At 41.4% G+C, this 13,480-nt stretch overlaps 1 long non-coding RNA gene across 2 annotated transcripts; it reads right to left on the bottom strand.

Moving 5' to 3' along the window:
* Positions 1-2,924: 2,924 nt before the first annotated feature.
* LOC110358594 (uncharacterized) lies at positions 2,925-13,040 on the bottom strand. Of its 2 annotated transcripts, XR_002413188.2 has the most exons (3): positions 12,210-12,856; positions 8,140-11,555; positions 2,925-7,035 (listed from the first exon to the last, which is right to left on the bottom strand). It is a non-coding gene; the product is annotated as an uncharacterized LOC110358594 (long non-coding RNA). The 2 variants fall into 2 exon arrangements; XR_010467202.1 differs by lacking the exon at positions 2,925-7,035 and having other exon boundaries at positions 7,257-11,555; positions 12,210-13,040.
* Positions 13,041-13,480: the final 440 nt, after the last annotated feature.

Raw genomic sequence — 13,480 nt, forward strand, 5'->3', positions numbered from 1 at the left:
TTCTGGAAAGGAACTGCAGAAATGCTCTACATATGCCTGCATACACATACCCAGAAAAATGCTGGTATTTATGCTTTTATCGTTATCCTTATAAGAATGAGCAACTGCTCAAGAAACACTGTACCTAAAAGATACATAGTCCTTGCCCTCTTTTTTTTTAACGTAAGGTGTTCAGATAGTTTGGAAAACTTCTAGACAGTCTTCCAAAAGTGAATCTTATCAAGTTTGTCTATTATTCCTTATCAAATCTGAAACATGCCAGGCATAATTTATATTGAAATATTTGGCATTTCACAAACCCTTGCTACATGTCACTCAAATCCAAGTGATGGGCACTTCAAAGAAAACCAGGGTGCAGTGTTGAGCACTTCTTTATAATTTGGACCAAACTTCCTCACTCGGAAGCCCTCTAGTTAAGCCTTACATTTCTGATGAATTTCCATGCATTATTAACCTAATTGGGCCCAACATATATTCTAAGATTCTCATTAATATTTTTTAACACATTACGGCATCTTTACCCTTGAGCAGTCAACCGAGTTTTCATCTTCATAAAAATGGGTTCCTCATAATCAGACAATATCCAATAATTTCCAGTCCATAAGGTAAATTTCCTCTATATTCTTTCAATTTTGCAGTTTTCTTACCAATCAGCACAATACATTTCACCCTGTGGCTTATTTCTCCATAAACCTTGCCAGTATTTCCAGAAGCTACTACCTGGAAAGGATGCTAACTTGAGTTGGAGGACACATCAAAGAGAGAATCTTACGCTAAATGCAAGAGGACACAACTCTTAGCATTTTATCAGATTTTTTCCACTTATTCTTGTAATTTAGATCCTTTACTGATTCAAATCATCTTCAAAATGAATCAAATGCCAACAGTGTTTTTGTAATTTGGTAATACTATACCAATGATGCATTATTTACCAATATTGACTGGTAAATAAAGTGTACTACAGCCCATTGATTCTTAAGTTACTTGTTAATTTATCTGTATAGCAGTAACATTTTGGAGTCTGACTCCTGAATACCACAGTCTTGAGGTGGTACAAAAAAAACATGAAAAGAATGGCCCTAAGCTAGAATGATTAGTGGTATTTGTTAGGTACCATGGCTGCAATAACGATAATCAGCCAGAACAATTATTGGGTAAAATTAATTTTTTTTTGCTATAAATTTGGAAGGTTTTTGTTGTTATTATCTAAAATTGAACTTTGTAGATTATTTTAAGTGGGTAGATTTTTGGTTTGTATCCATGAAATTGCTACCATATTAACAAGATTTTCCAGACATTAATGGATTGATTTCTGTATAATTGTAACTATATTAATTCATCCCAATTACCTCTAAGTAAAATTTAAATTAAGTTAAATTGGAGAAATTAAAAATGTTTGAAAACCCTGCATGGAAACCTTGAGGCATCATAAGATTGTCATTTTTCATCTTTAATATCATTCATTCTGCAACCGAGAACACAACATAAGTAGTTTCAGTTCTCCCAAGACTTGTAAACTGTTATTTTCTGTAGGTTTCAAAGCCAACTTGAAGGTCTCTCCATAAAGCAAATATTATTATTTTTCACCACTGATGCAAAAAACGTCTCTGGATGTTTCCTCATTTCTGTTGGTTTCTTATTGAGGAAGGTGATGCATAGGTGGTCCATTTATAATGTGAAGACATTCAGTCATAAAGACAGGTTTAAATATGCAGTGGAAGCACTGGCATTGGTCTAAGAGCAGTTGTGATGGGCATAGAGGAATCTTGAGCAGCACAGGCAACAACCCACAGCTCTTGTGAGTACCAGTGCTCTAAAAATACACGGCTTACCAAGGTCAGGCCTAGGATGAGCCCAGCACAAGGCTTGGAGGCAGATCCAGGCAGATCTAGCTTCTGTCCCATCTTGGAGAACACAGCTGTATTTGCACTTAGCCAAGATCTGTGTTGGTTGTGTTGTGCTGGAAGAGTTTAAGCTGAAACGGGCTTCAAGTGGAACCTTATCGTGATTAGTTTCTCTCATGACCGGAGTCAGAGGAGCTGTGCTGAAGTTTACAGGCATATGGGAACTCAGAATGGAGGAATTTGGACAGTTTGGTAAAGCAGATATACACATGCCAACTTCACCTATGTTTTTCTGCTGTGTTTTTGGAATCTCGGCACCTTGATATCTCAAGGTATTTCAGCTCACTTGCTCATTTTGTGACTAGCTATCTCTTCCAAAAAACACATTTCTCTGGTTCCTGATGCATTGATACACACCATGCTGGGAAGGGCTTGGGCTGCATCTCTGTTAAGGTGGTTTATAGGCTGTGTTGGTATGGAAAACAAGATTTACTAATAGAGGCTGTCACGTTGCTGCTGCTTGCACATCATGTCTTCTCTTTAGCTGACTTTTCCTGGTTGTGCCAGCCTCTGTAGGCTTCAAGGGTTGGCCAGGCGGTCTGCTCTGAAATGTAGCAGCTAACTAGAACAAATCAGAAAAAAATACTCAGTTTGGATCATCCGTGCACTGCTAGAATTAGGCAGATGCAGGTTGCACTGAGGAGACCCAGCAAAAGCTGTTCCCTCCCCCGCAGCAGAGTCATTCACACCGAGAGAAGCTGCTCCAGGAATGAGACAAAAGGTGCCTCTTAATTGCGATTTGGTTCTGGACCCTCTGGTGAGCAGAGACACACTGGGAACAAATGAAAGTTCCTGGTGTTGGGAAAAAAAAAGGGGGGCGGGGAGGAAAAAGTTTTGCCTCTTAGAGCAGGGAAATAGTTTGAGGCTATGTTTTAATTAAAATGAATATCTGCGCTATCTTAATGTTATTGCCAGTTAAGTGTAGCAGGGTGATTTAGAGTTCTATAACACAATTATACTCCGGTAATGAAGCTCCTCAGAATTATCCTAGGAATTCAAAATGCAGAGGGGAGCAGTAGCTCTCATTTGTAACCATGTTACAACCTTTATTGTTACAGTATTTTCTGTTTTCCTCAAAGATTAACTCAGTCGTATTTAAGTTTCTGGTTACATTAAAGAGAGATTGGGAATGGGTGACAGGAGCTGTTTTACCATCCCTGCAGCGATTCAATTCAAAATGTTCTCCCGCCAGCAGAGCCGACTGCCTCAACCTGTTCATGCTCTTGGTCTTTCTCCTGGGGGACAGGAGGCATGTAATTAACTAGAAATACCACATGCAATGTGGATTTGCAGGTGAGGCCTCAAATACCTGAATATTCTAGCAGGAAAATGTCTATTGAAGATGCCTTTACTGGTGACCTGGAGTCTTTCAAAGTCACTTTGCACCTTTGCAGTGCAGCTGCTTCTGGTTCCTTCTGGCAAGTTGAGGAGGTTTTGTTTGCTTCTGGGATCCTGCATTGGGGGTTTCCATGGGGTACATGGTTCCCTCCTCTTCTATATACATGAAAAACCATTTCTCTGTGCTTCCAATGCAGCAGAAGTTGTGCACGTCACAAAAATTGCTGGAGTTGTGGATTTAGACTTAAAGTACCATTGAGTTTGACTTCTGGGAAGTACATGGATCATGCCTGGTTTTTGTACTGCAGAACGTTTTTACCGTATGAGCCAAAAACATTCATACTCTTTGTAAGGAAAACACTGAAATTCAAACAGACTCACTCTTCTATCCATGCTCATAAAGCGCCTCATTTCTCCACCCCAAGAATTAATTTGTTTATTCCAACACTGAACCAGAGCACAAGCCCTTCACGTCTCTCAAAAAGCTGGGCTTGAGCGAGATGCTGAGTTCCAGAGGGGTTGTGGCACCGTAGATACAGCAAAACCTGCTCTCCCATACTGACTCTTCACCTCTGACTGAGAAAGGCCCAAGTTTTTGCTTCCAGCAATGGGACAAGTGTTTGGAGAAAGCAAGAAATCCCGCCAATGTTCATTCCCATTCGGAAACAAATTTGTTTGGCATTGAGGAAAGAAGAAAACTGCAACAGAGCTAACTTCACTTGGGTTTTCGATTTGCAGTAAAGCATTTAAAAGTAGAAAGGAATCAATATGATAATAAGAGCAATCCTCAAGAACACCTCCGAACCCCTGTGGCAGACCCCGGCAGTCTGATTAATCCAGGCAAACAGCTTCTGGATACTCTCTCTCTGCCTCTGTATTTTTTTGCACAATGTCATGTCACAACCAGGGTCCAGACTGCTCAAAAGAGGCAAAGAAAAATTACAAACAAGATTGCACGATAAAAGCACTCTTCTGCTCTAAGGTTCAGGTTGAAATAAATTGGGATGAAGTAAATGTTTCAAATCTGAAATGTGAGGGGTTTCTTACGTTTTCAAAACTGAATGTTTCTATTGGCTCGAAACTAATTTTAGTTTGTCTGGTTCTTTCCAGGGGTGCCCTTTGCAACCGTGTTTCCCAGATCTTAGCAATAAGAACAGCTGTTTCTTTCAGGCCCTGGTCTGTTCACACTGAGATGTGCTTTTCTGCCTTCAGGCCTTCTAACATATTATCCAATGGGGCAAAATGCTGCTCAACATGCATAAAGACCTTGCCTTTCACCTTTAGGTCAATTCTACCTCTATGGCCCAAAAAGTACAATTCTCCCATTGTTAAGCTTTACCCGAGGAGTAAAGGCTGTCACCTCACCGCTGTGTAAAAACCCACAGCTTAAGCTTCGACTCGAGGAAGAAGCGCACTGTTAGCATAAAAAATAGGTCAGTCCATTTTCTGCAGAAAACGTTCGTCCTGCAAATCTTTGGTGCCTCTCCAATCGCTTGCTAAAAGCTCATGACCATGGAATAAAGGCTAAGGTCAAATGCCCTGGAGCTACGAGACAATATCTCAGGATGCAGGTGTCCTTGGGCTCTGATTTAGGTTTCCATGTGTCTTATTGCATTTGCTTAATGATTTTCTAGGCACCTATGGCCATAGCATCTGGGCTGCTGCCACAAATTAAATGCAATCAGACATTAAATCAAACTGTCTACAGCAGGCTGCAGAAACAGGCTTCCTCCTTCTGCCACCGCAATCAAACATGAGTGACTCAGAAATGGTTCAAATTCATGCAGTAGCATTGCTGAAAGGATGTGTCTTGTGGTGCTCTTGGAAAGCTGGCAGAGTCAGTGTGGGTTACCAGGAAATCCACACTCCTGAACTGGAATGCTGCCACTGTGAATAGCAGAGAAAATAGGGCTGGAAAATATTTCAAATTGCTTAAATATTCGACAGCCTAACTATATCGAGAACCTGCCCTTGGTCTCCCTTTTGGGCAAAATCTCAGGTGTCATTTATGCAGCACAAGACCCCAAGATTCAGACACTGAGACTTTGGTGGTTTATGGCTTGTTATTAGGTATTTATTCTCCCAGCATGACCACTTGAATTTGTGGCAGCACATGTTGAGGGACATGCATACCTATCAAGAGCCACTGCCTGGTGTGAGTGTTCGTGCCTGCACTTGTATTTCATCCCATTTGGGATTTCATATTCTGTATGTTACTATTGGAGCTAGATACATACATGACCATTATCTGCCTGAGTGCTAACAGCTGGAATGTATAAATTGTCTGATATAAAGAGAGAATTACCAAGAAATTTCTCCAAACAGCATAACATAAATTCAGCCCTGTTTTGAGGTGTGAAAAAATGTCATTTCTAACACTATGGCAATATGAAGTTATATCTGAAACTCAACGATATATCTGACTCAATGATAGTTTTTCAAAATAGACAAAACAGCCAGATACTCATTCAATTTAATCCTCTTCATTGTATGAGAGAATCTCATCTCAGGGAGAATCTCAGGGCATGTAAAATCTGTCTGCGCGTGCCCATCTGCTTGCAAGGGCTTCATATCGCAGCTTGTTCGGAAAGCGTTTTTAGTTCTTCACCTGGCAAAGAAGGTCGCCGACCCTGAAGGACAAATTCTGCCTCTCTGCCCAACAAACTCCAGGAGCCATTGGTCACCCTGGGATGACAGCTCGGAATTGCAGGGCAATGTTTGCTGCATTTATTTCTCGGAGTAATTCAGTGGGCGGGTGCGAGTGGAGGAGGATGTCATGCGTTTGGCCGAGTTCATGGTGTGAAGGAGGCAGTAGGCCACGGTCGCCTCAAAAACACTGAGGGATATTTACAGAACAGAAAAAATAATCAGAGGCTGTTTACTGATTAAACTCGAAGCGAGCCCACTCCTTCCAAAAGAGTAATCATCTGCTATTCATCACGGATTCTTGCAAGTCTGGATGCAAGAGCTGTTGAGAAGCTCTGGAAGTCCTTCATGTTCAAAGTCACTTTCTGTTGTTGTAATAATGATACAGTAGCCCTTAGAAATCTTGACTGAGCCTTGGTTTAGCTTCTGGACAAAGAAGAAAATACAGGCAATGAACAGAGATGAAGTAACGCATCTTCCGAAGAGTTTATTTGGAAGTCAGGTCTCATCTCCAATTATTTTTTTCTTTACGGATGTTTAATACCTTTTGTGTTGTTTGTGTAGATATTCATATGTCCCCTGCTGACTGTTCGATGCCCCACGTTAGTGCATAAGTGGTATAACCAGACACTGTCTTCTGTTACAGGAGGATGTCTGTCCTTCTCTTTACAGGTGAACGCAAATAAAATGTAAGGATTGTCCCAGGTCTGTGCAATGCTGGTTCTTGCTGACCTGTTCACATGTGCCCAGGGGACACAGATAGCTCTTACACAGATGTTTACTCTGTCAGAAATTCAGGATGGACAAGGGAGACATGCACCAGAAAATGTGGAACAAGACAAGAGGCACCAGGGGAGAGGACAGGGGAAGTCCAGACGAGAACCAGAATCTAAGCCCAGCTCTCCCAACATTCAGCCAACAGTCCATCCATTCTCCCTTGTGGCAGAAAGACATCCCCATCCAAAGCAACAAAACCACAATACAGCTTGTGTAGGTTCTCATCTAGGATGAGTCACGGACCTTCCCTTTGTGGCACAGTTCAAACACCATGATGGGGTTAGAAGGACCAGTTTGCCTTCCCACTTCAGTTGGTGGGTTAGTAGTGGGATTTGCAGGCCTGGGGTTGTCAGTCAATCTTGTCCCAGTGCTAAAAGTCAACAAAAAAGAAACCCTTTGAAATGGAAAGCTGAATTTTGCAGGAAGCCAAAGATGTTGTGTTGTGACAAAAAAAAATGGCTTTTTTATTCATTAAAATTCGAATGCAGATAAATAACCAACAGCTCCAGTGAGGATTATGGAACTTCTGTATTTATAAGGAAGCAAAAATTTTTATAAATATTGAGATTGGCTATTTTCTAGCTACATACCTTTATTTTCTTCTTTATTTTTTTTTTTTTTTTAAGAAAAGTAATAACATTTGCTAGCCCGTCAATAATACTATGCATTTATGCAGCAGCTTTCATCCAGAGATCTCCAAGCACTTTACTAACATTGGTTGGATGAAGATTCACAGAGCACTTACAGAGGCAAATAATGAATTATTATTCCCAGTTTACAAGCTGAGAAATGTTTGCACAAAAAGATTGAAGAATTTTGTTCAGAGATGAAGGCTGAGAATATGGCAAAGCTGTGGCAGAGTCTGGGAGCTGTGATTACAGAAATCGTTCTCCATCAGGGGGACTTCATCAGTTTAAAGATGTGGTTAGAGGAACAAGGGTTACTGCAATAACTGATGGTCTGAACTATAAGCACATCAGTCACTTTGTATGCGCATATTGTAGGTTACAGTAAATGAAAGTAACTTATTCTTACAGATCAGCATCAATATCGTATGAATTAAATAGAATCTCAGAATGGTAGACCAACTCAGAGTTGTATACTAAATAGCTATGGTGCCTCCTGTATTCAGTTAGTTTAGGTATCTGTACATAGCACTGAATTATGCCATGTAAATGTCACTTTTATGGATAAGGTCAATTTAAAATATGTTCCCAACAGCAGCTGCAGCAGCGACAACAAGAAAAACAACAATCCAAAAGATGTTTTAAAGGTTGTCAAAACTTCTCTACAAGACTTTTTAATGGAATTTCCACCAGCTTTAGAAAGAAATTCAGTCATGAACATTACGTGAAGGAAAAGAATAAGTGTCAAAATCAAAGCCATAATAAATACAGGCTGAACAGAACATGTATTTTCATCAACTTTTACCATTTAAAAAAGACAAAAAAATAGATAAACACAGGACTGTTACCTGCTGTCAAAAGGAAAATTCTTCCATTATCCCAAAATATGGAACAGGAGACCTGGGTCTGCCCCTGCCCAGACCTAGTCTTCAGAACACGCTCCACCAGTATCACAAACTACCTCTGACAATTAGGAGCTTTCCTTTCTTAGATTCAGTTATTTTTGTGATTTTTGTTGTTGTTGTGGTGGGTGGTTTTTTTTGGTTTTGTTTTCTTTTTGTCCCTCCTTTTCACCTCTTCATGACATGTCTTTAAGGAATCCAGATTACTGGAGCTCCAAACTACAGCTATGGTGATTAAGAAATTTGAATGGCAGAAGGGGTGGTGGTGATGATGATGGTGGTGATGATGATGGTTTGATTTGTGGACTCCTAAATCTATTCTGCTTGTCACCACCACTGGCCATTTTGATGTAGTAGGCTCTGGCTCTGGGGTGCAACCCAAGTACGTGCAGCAGGTGACATTTCACTGTCTTGGAAACCTTCCTGTGCCATTTTCAGATTTCACATCCCTGTTGATGTGTGTATTGCTGCCTGGGAACTTCTCATTTAATCCGATGGCTTGTGTCTCACCCGCTATTTTGTATCAATCCCTTTCTTTCCATTTACACTGTAACACCTCTTTAAATCAAGCACAGATGTCTTTTTAAAGGCTTCAAGCGGCAGGGAATCCACAGCATTTAGCTGTTGCAGTGATTAATTACCAGTGCTATTCAGAGTCACACCTCCATCTAAGTCTGAGCATGCCTTTGAAGTTTTCATCCATTGGGCTCTGTTAGAACATTTTTGTTTCACTTTAAGAGCATTTTGCTTACAAATCTCTTCCCCAGGTAAGTACTGAGTGACTGTGATCAAGTCATCATGCTGTTCTTTACCAGGTGGAATACAACTAATGTTTTCTGTTGGAAACTGTCATTTCATCTCCCTCAGTGAGGGATGAAAATACAGCTGTCCATGAGGCAACGTCAGCCCTTCTCTTGACACGCACAGGACCGTGGTTCTTATCCAAAGTTATTAAAGAAAATGCTCCAAAGGGCTGTGATGGAGAAGGCAGGAGAGGGGATGGCAATGCTGAAGCTTTTAGACTAACACAGCATCTGTTGGTGGTTTGATTCACCCTGTGGCAAAGCCATCACTCCTTAAAATCCTCTTTGGTGGCCTGAATCTCCTGAACTCTCTGTACAGATTCTCAGGCAGAGCAGAAAGCTTGAACGGCTTCTTGTTTTGTTGTCCCTGGTGACCAGTACCTGCTGTGCTGCCTTTCTACCGCTGGCCCTCAGCTGATGGATCTGGCAGCATCCGAGGGGAAGGTTCAAAGTCCGATGGATTAATGACTCTTTGACTGACTTGGTGTTGTTTGATGTGCTATAGATACGCTCAGTCTGTGTCTCCTGTCTCTTTGTCTTCCCTGTGCAGTTATGTTGACAGCTTCTCCACTTCCCTCCTGAGCCGGCTTTACAGCACGAGGAGTTTCTCGGTACGAATTTTTGCCTTTGTTTCCTGGATCCTCTTTGCCATCTGTACAGCAATCCAGCCTCTTTATGTAAGGAAGGGGTTCATGAATGTGATAATCCACTTATAAAGGAAAGTGGTTAACTTGATGTTTAAGAAGAGAAAGGTTCAAATCAAAAAAACTCGTCCAAAAGCTTTAGGAGTGCAAAAAACTAAACCGCTGCTCTGAAAAATCTGAATTCATCCTGACTGCTGTTGCTGTGCAGATTGCTTGGTGTGCCTGGACACTGACACAAGCCACCAGAGTGAAAACAGCTTGTTACTGCCCAAGAGTCACATTGGAGGAGAAGTTCTCACTAAAAGCTGCCAGACAGATACTGTGCTATTGAACAGAGATGGAAATTCTAGACTTCAAAATGTCTTTTAAAACTTTTCCTCCTCTTCTGAATTGAAAAAACTTCCATGCTTTGAATGGTGACTTTAAGTGTGTGTCTATGACTGATTCATATTTCATCCAATGTGAAGTTCTTGGCTCACTGAGACCATTTTTGATGCTCTGGAGATAAGCTTGACTACCAAGAAAGTGGAACTACATTAAATTGCAGAAAATAAATTTGAAAATAAGCAACCACAGGAGGTTGCCTAGTCCACCCCTGCCCCAAAGCTTGATCAGCTACATCTAAATCTTTCTTGACAGGTATTTGTTTAACCTGCTCTTAAAACCCTCAGGTGGTTTCAATCTCGCAGCAATCTATTCCGGTCCTTAACTGCCCTTACTGTTGGATGTTTTTCCTTGATGTCTAATCTAAAATAAACAATTATCTCTATTTTCTCACGTCTTTGGAGACAGGAAAGATGTGCCTTCAGATGATGAGACCACACTTCTCAATTGAGAAAGCATCATTCTCCAATCAGGATGTACGGGCAGTAAGTCTGTCCTGTGAATTCAGACATCTCAGTGTTTTTCATTGTATGCTTACACATTTTTCTTTACTATACATTAATTGCCTTTCATTTTTCTATGTCTTTCTTTGCATTCTCTCTCTCATAATGTCATACTCTTCCTTGTCTGTATGTCCATTCCTCTCTATCTCTCTTGTTTCTGTCTGTATTTGCAATACTTGGTTTCTCACGGCCCAACACAGCAGGTAAAATCTCAGTTTCAGCAGCAGCAGATCCATCAGTTGGTGTTGTTGGTAGCTGAACGGGCATATCTGATGTCAAGGATAGCTCTCCGTTTTGTCCGACGTTCTCTTCCCTGAACTATTGATAGAAATATGTGGCAAAACCATCCCTCATGCAGGCTGCTACTCTCAAATGAAAACATGACATGTCCATAAAATGTGATCTATGTGTAATCATCATACACATACCCTCAAACAGGGGAGAAAAGTGACTTGCTAATTAAGTTTTACAATCCAGCGGTTGTGAGAAAGATAAAAACATGTCCCCGGTCAATCCATTACAAAGAGAACAGAACATCTGACCTTTTCATCCTGCCTTCCGTTTGTACTCGCTAGATCCATAACCTTTTCCAGCTGGAACGGAAAGTTCAATTAAGTTTTGTTGGCTCAGAAAACTGCCCATGTCCTGGAGAGTAGATTAGGCACTCAGGGGCTGCAATTATCCATCTGGTGCCACTTCAGCTATAATATCTATATATTTATATACATAGTGCCATCACTTGCAAGGATAAACATTGTGCTGAGTTGCTCAGAGGAGGGCACAAGTGTTACCTTCAGGGACTTTTCTGATCCCCAGGATCCAAAAATCAGGCTCTCTGCAGGGTAAATCCAATGTCAATGAAGCTTCTGCCACTCATAGCCCCAGAGGGAATGTGTCAAAGTGGAAAGGATTCATCATATACCACGCAACCTTTCAGGTTTGCACCTGTGTCAGTCCACTGATTTATGGATCTGCACTTGTGCACAATCTGGGGGAGGCATACAGAACCTTCAGAAATAATTTGATCTCTGTTGAGAAAAAAATATTATAAATTTAGACACATGTATATATTATATAGTTAACACTTTTGAGGACAAAGTGCTTGGCCTTGGCAAAATAATTCATGCAATTACATCAAAGATGAAGCACTGACAGCAACCTATGCATCAATCATCTGGCTGATCGATAAAGCCTGCAGTATACGCAATCAAACCTAATCAGACTCACATAGCCTGGGGATGAGAGAACATCTGAGATCCTCACCACACACAGAGAGGCTGTAGCTTCAAGGCTCATCTAAAAGTTTACTGAGCAGAATTTTCCCTTTGGAACTGTTTATACCCTGTTTGCAGATATCCAAACTCTCTAAAAGGGGAGCAAATGCATCTTAGATCATCACACCTAAGTCCTTGAGGAAGGAGATGCAGGTTTCACGTTTCTTCCTAGTAAATCACAAGGCCAGTGGGTATTGTGACTCCTAACACAAGGCTCCGCCTTTACCAGAATTTTATAAAAAGATCAAAATAAATTTGGCCTTATGCACTAGACACTGAGAAAGCTAGCAAACAAGCATGCATTTGTATTACAACAGACAGTCTACTCTAGTACAAGTTGCTAGTAGTTTAATTCAGTACCATGACAACACAGGTTATCCTGCTCAAAATGACAAAAGACTGTCTCACCTTATCATCCTCATCAAAAAAGAACCCTGCGCTTCCTACTTCAGAAGTTTGCAGATTTGGGAGATGTCACTTCTGACCTCCATCAGGGTTTTCTCCAGGGGTTGCTGAGCATGGGGCTTTTTCTCAAGTAGTCACCACAGTTGTCATGTCCTGCAGTTGCAGATCAACACACCTACCTCCATTTGCACTAGTCTTAGGACGCAGGAACACTCATCACGTATCCGAGACTATTAATGACCTCTGTTGGCATCACAACAACCTTTTTGCCTGGGCAGTTTGGCTGCTCTGGTGACCAACTTTCTTCTGCTAGAGCAAACTCATCTGCTCTCAGCAGAAAAAAAATTCTGAGACGCGCACAGGAAATCTGTTCCTGATTTCCCCCCTCCCCTTACTTGCTGACTTGCTGGGGAAATAAAAGGTTCTGAGAGAGCCCTGGTTCACACATTCATAGTGGCTGCTCTGAGAACTGAGGGAACCTTTTTAATCTACTCCAAAAGTTGCTTCTTCCATCTCACAGCACTCTGATGATCACCTTCACCTTGATTCCAGCATCCCTGGGCTTCTTCTTATTTTTTCCTCCTTACTCTTCTTAAAATGTTTTATTCTTGGGAACCCTCCTGCCTTTCCCCCACCAGTCTTTGGGCTGTACCTCATGAGCTGCTCAGCTCTTCAGCTGGGAGACAGGAAACTGGCAGGAAGGTGTAAACATGCAGTTTAATTGGGTGTTTCGAACAAAAGCAGCAGTGACAGTGCTGTAATTTTCAAGCTAGCTTACAAACAGGTGGTTTGAAAATCATTTCCTCCCATCTGCAGAGAGTTAAATCTCCTGACACATGCAGGCAAGCTTTTCTCTGAATATGGGAGAAGCAAACAAATAAAAGCTTGCCATTTCAGACCGTGAGACCACGTTTCAGTCCTGGCGTATATCCTGTCCTGTGCAATTGTTTATCATCTGCCTTGAGCCTCTGTAAGGTTGGGACTGCCTTTCCTCTTCTCCCCACCCATCTTATACCTGTGCATGATCATGATATGCACCTCTCTGCCTTTTTTCGCCTTCCTTATCGTGATTTTTGTGGCCTGAACAGTCAGCTGCAGGTGCCAAAATGTCCAGATGTGATGACAACAGGCAGATGTGCAGCCATATCATGTCAGGCCTGGGAACAGGGACACCTTTTCTGCTGCCCCTCATCATACAGTCCCCTACAATTATCCATCCATGGGAAAGAAGGCTATTTGCTTATTATTTTTCTTTCTGGTGGTCTGTACTTAAA

Source organism: Columba livia, chromosome 19 (genome assembly GCF_036013475.1).
Source record: "Columba livia isolate bColLiv1 breed racing homer chromosome 19, bColLiv1.pat.W.v2, whole genome shotgun sequence".
NCBI lineage: Eukaryota > Metazoa > Chordata > Aves > Columbiformes > Columbidae > Columba > Columba livia.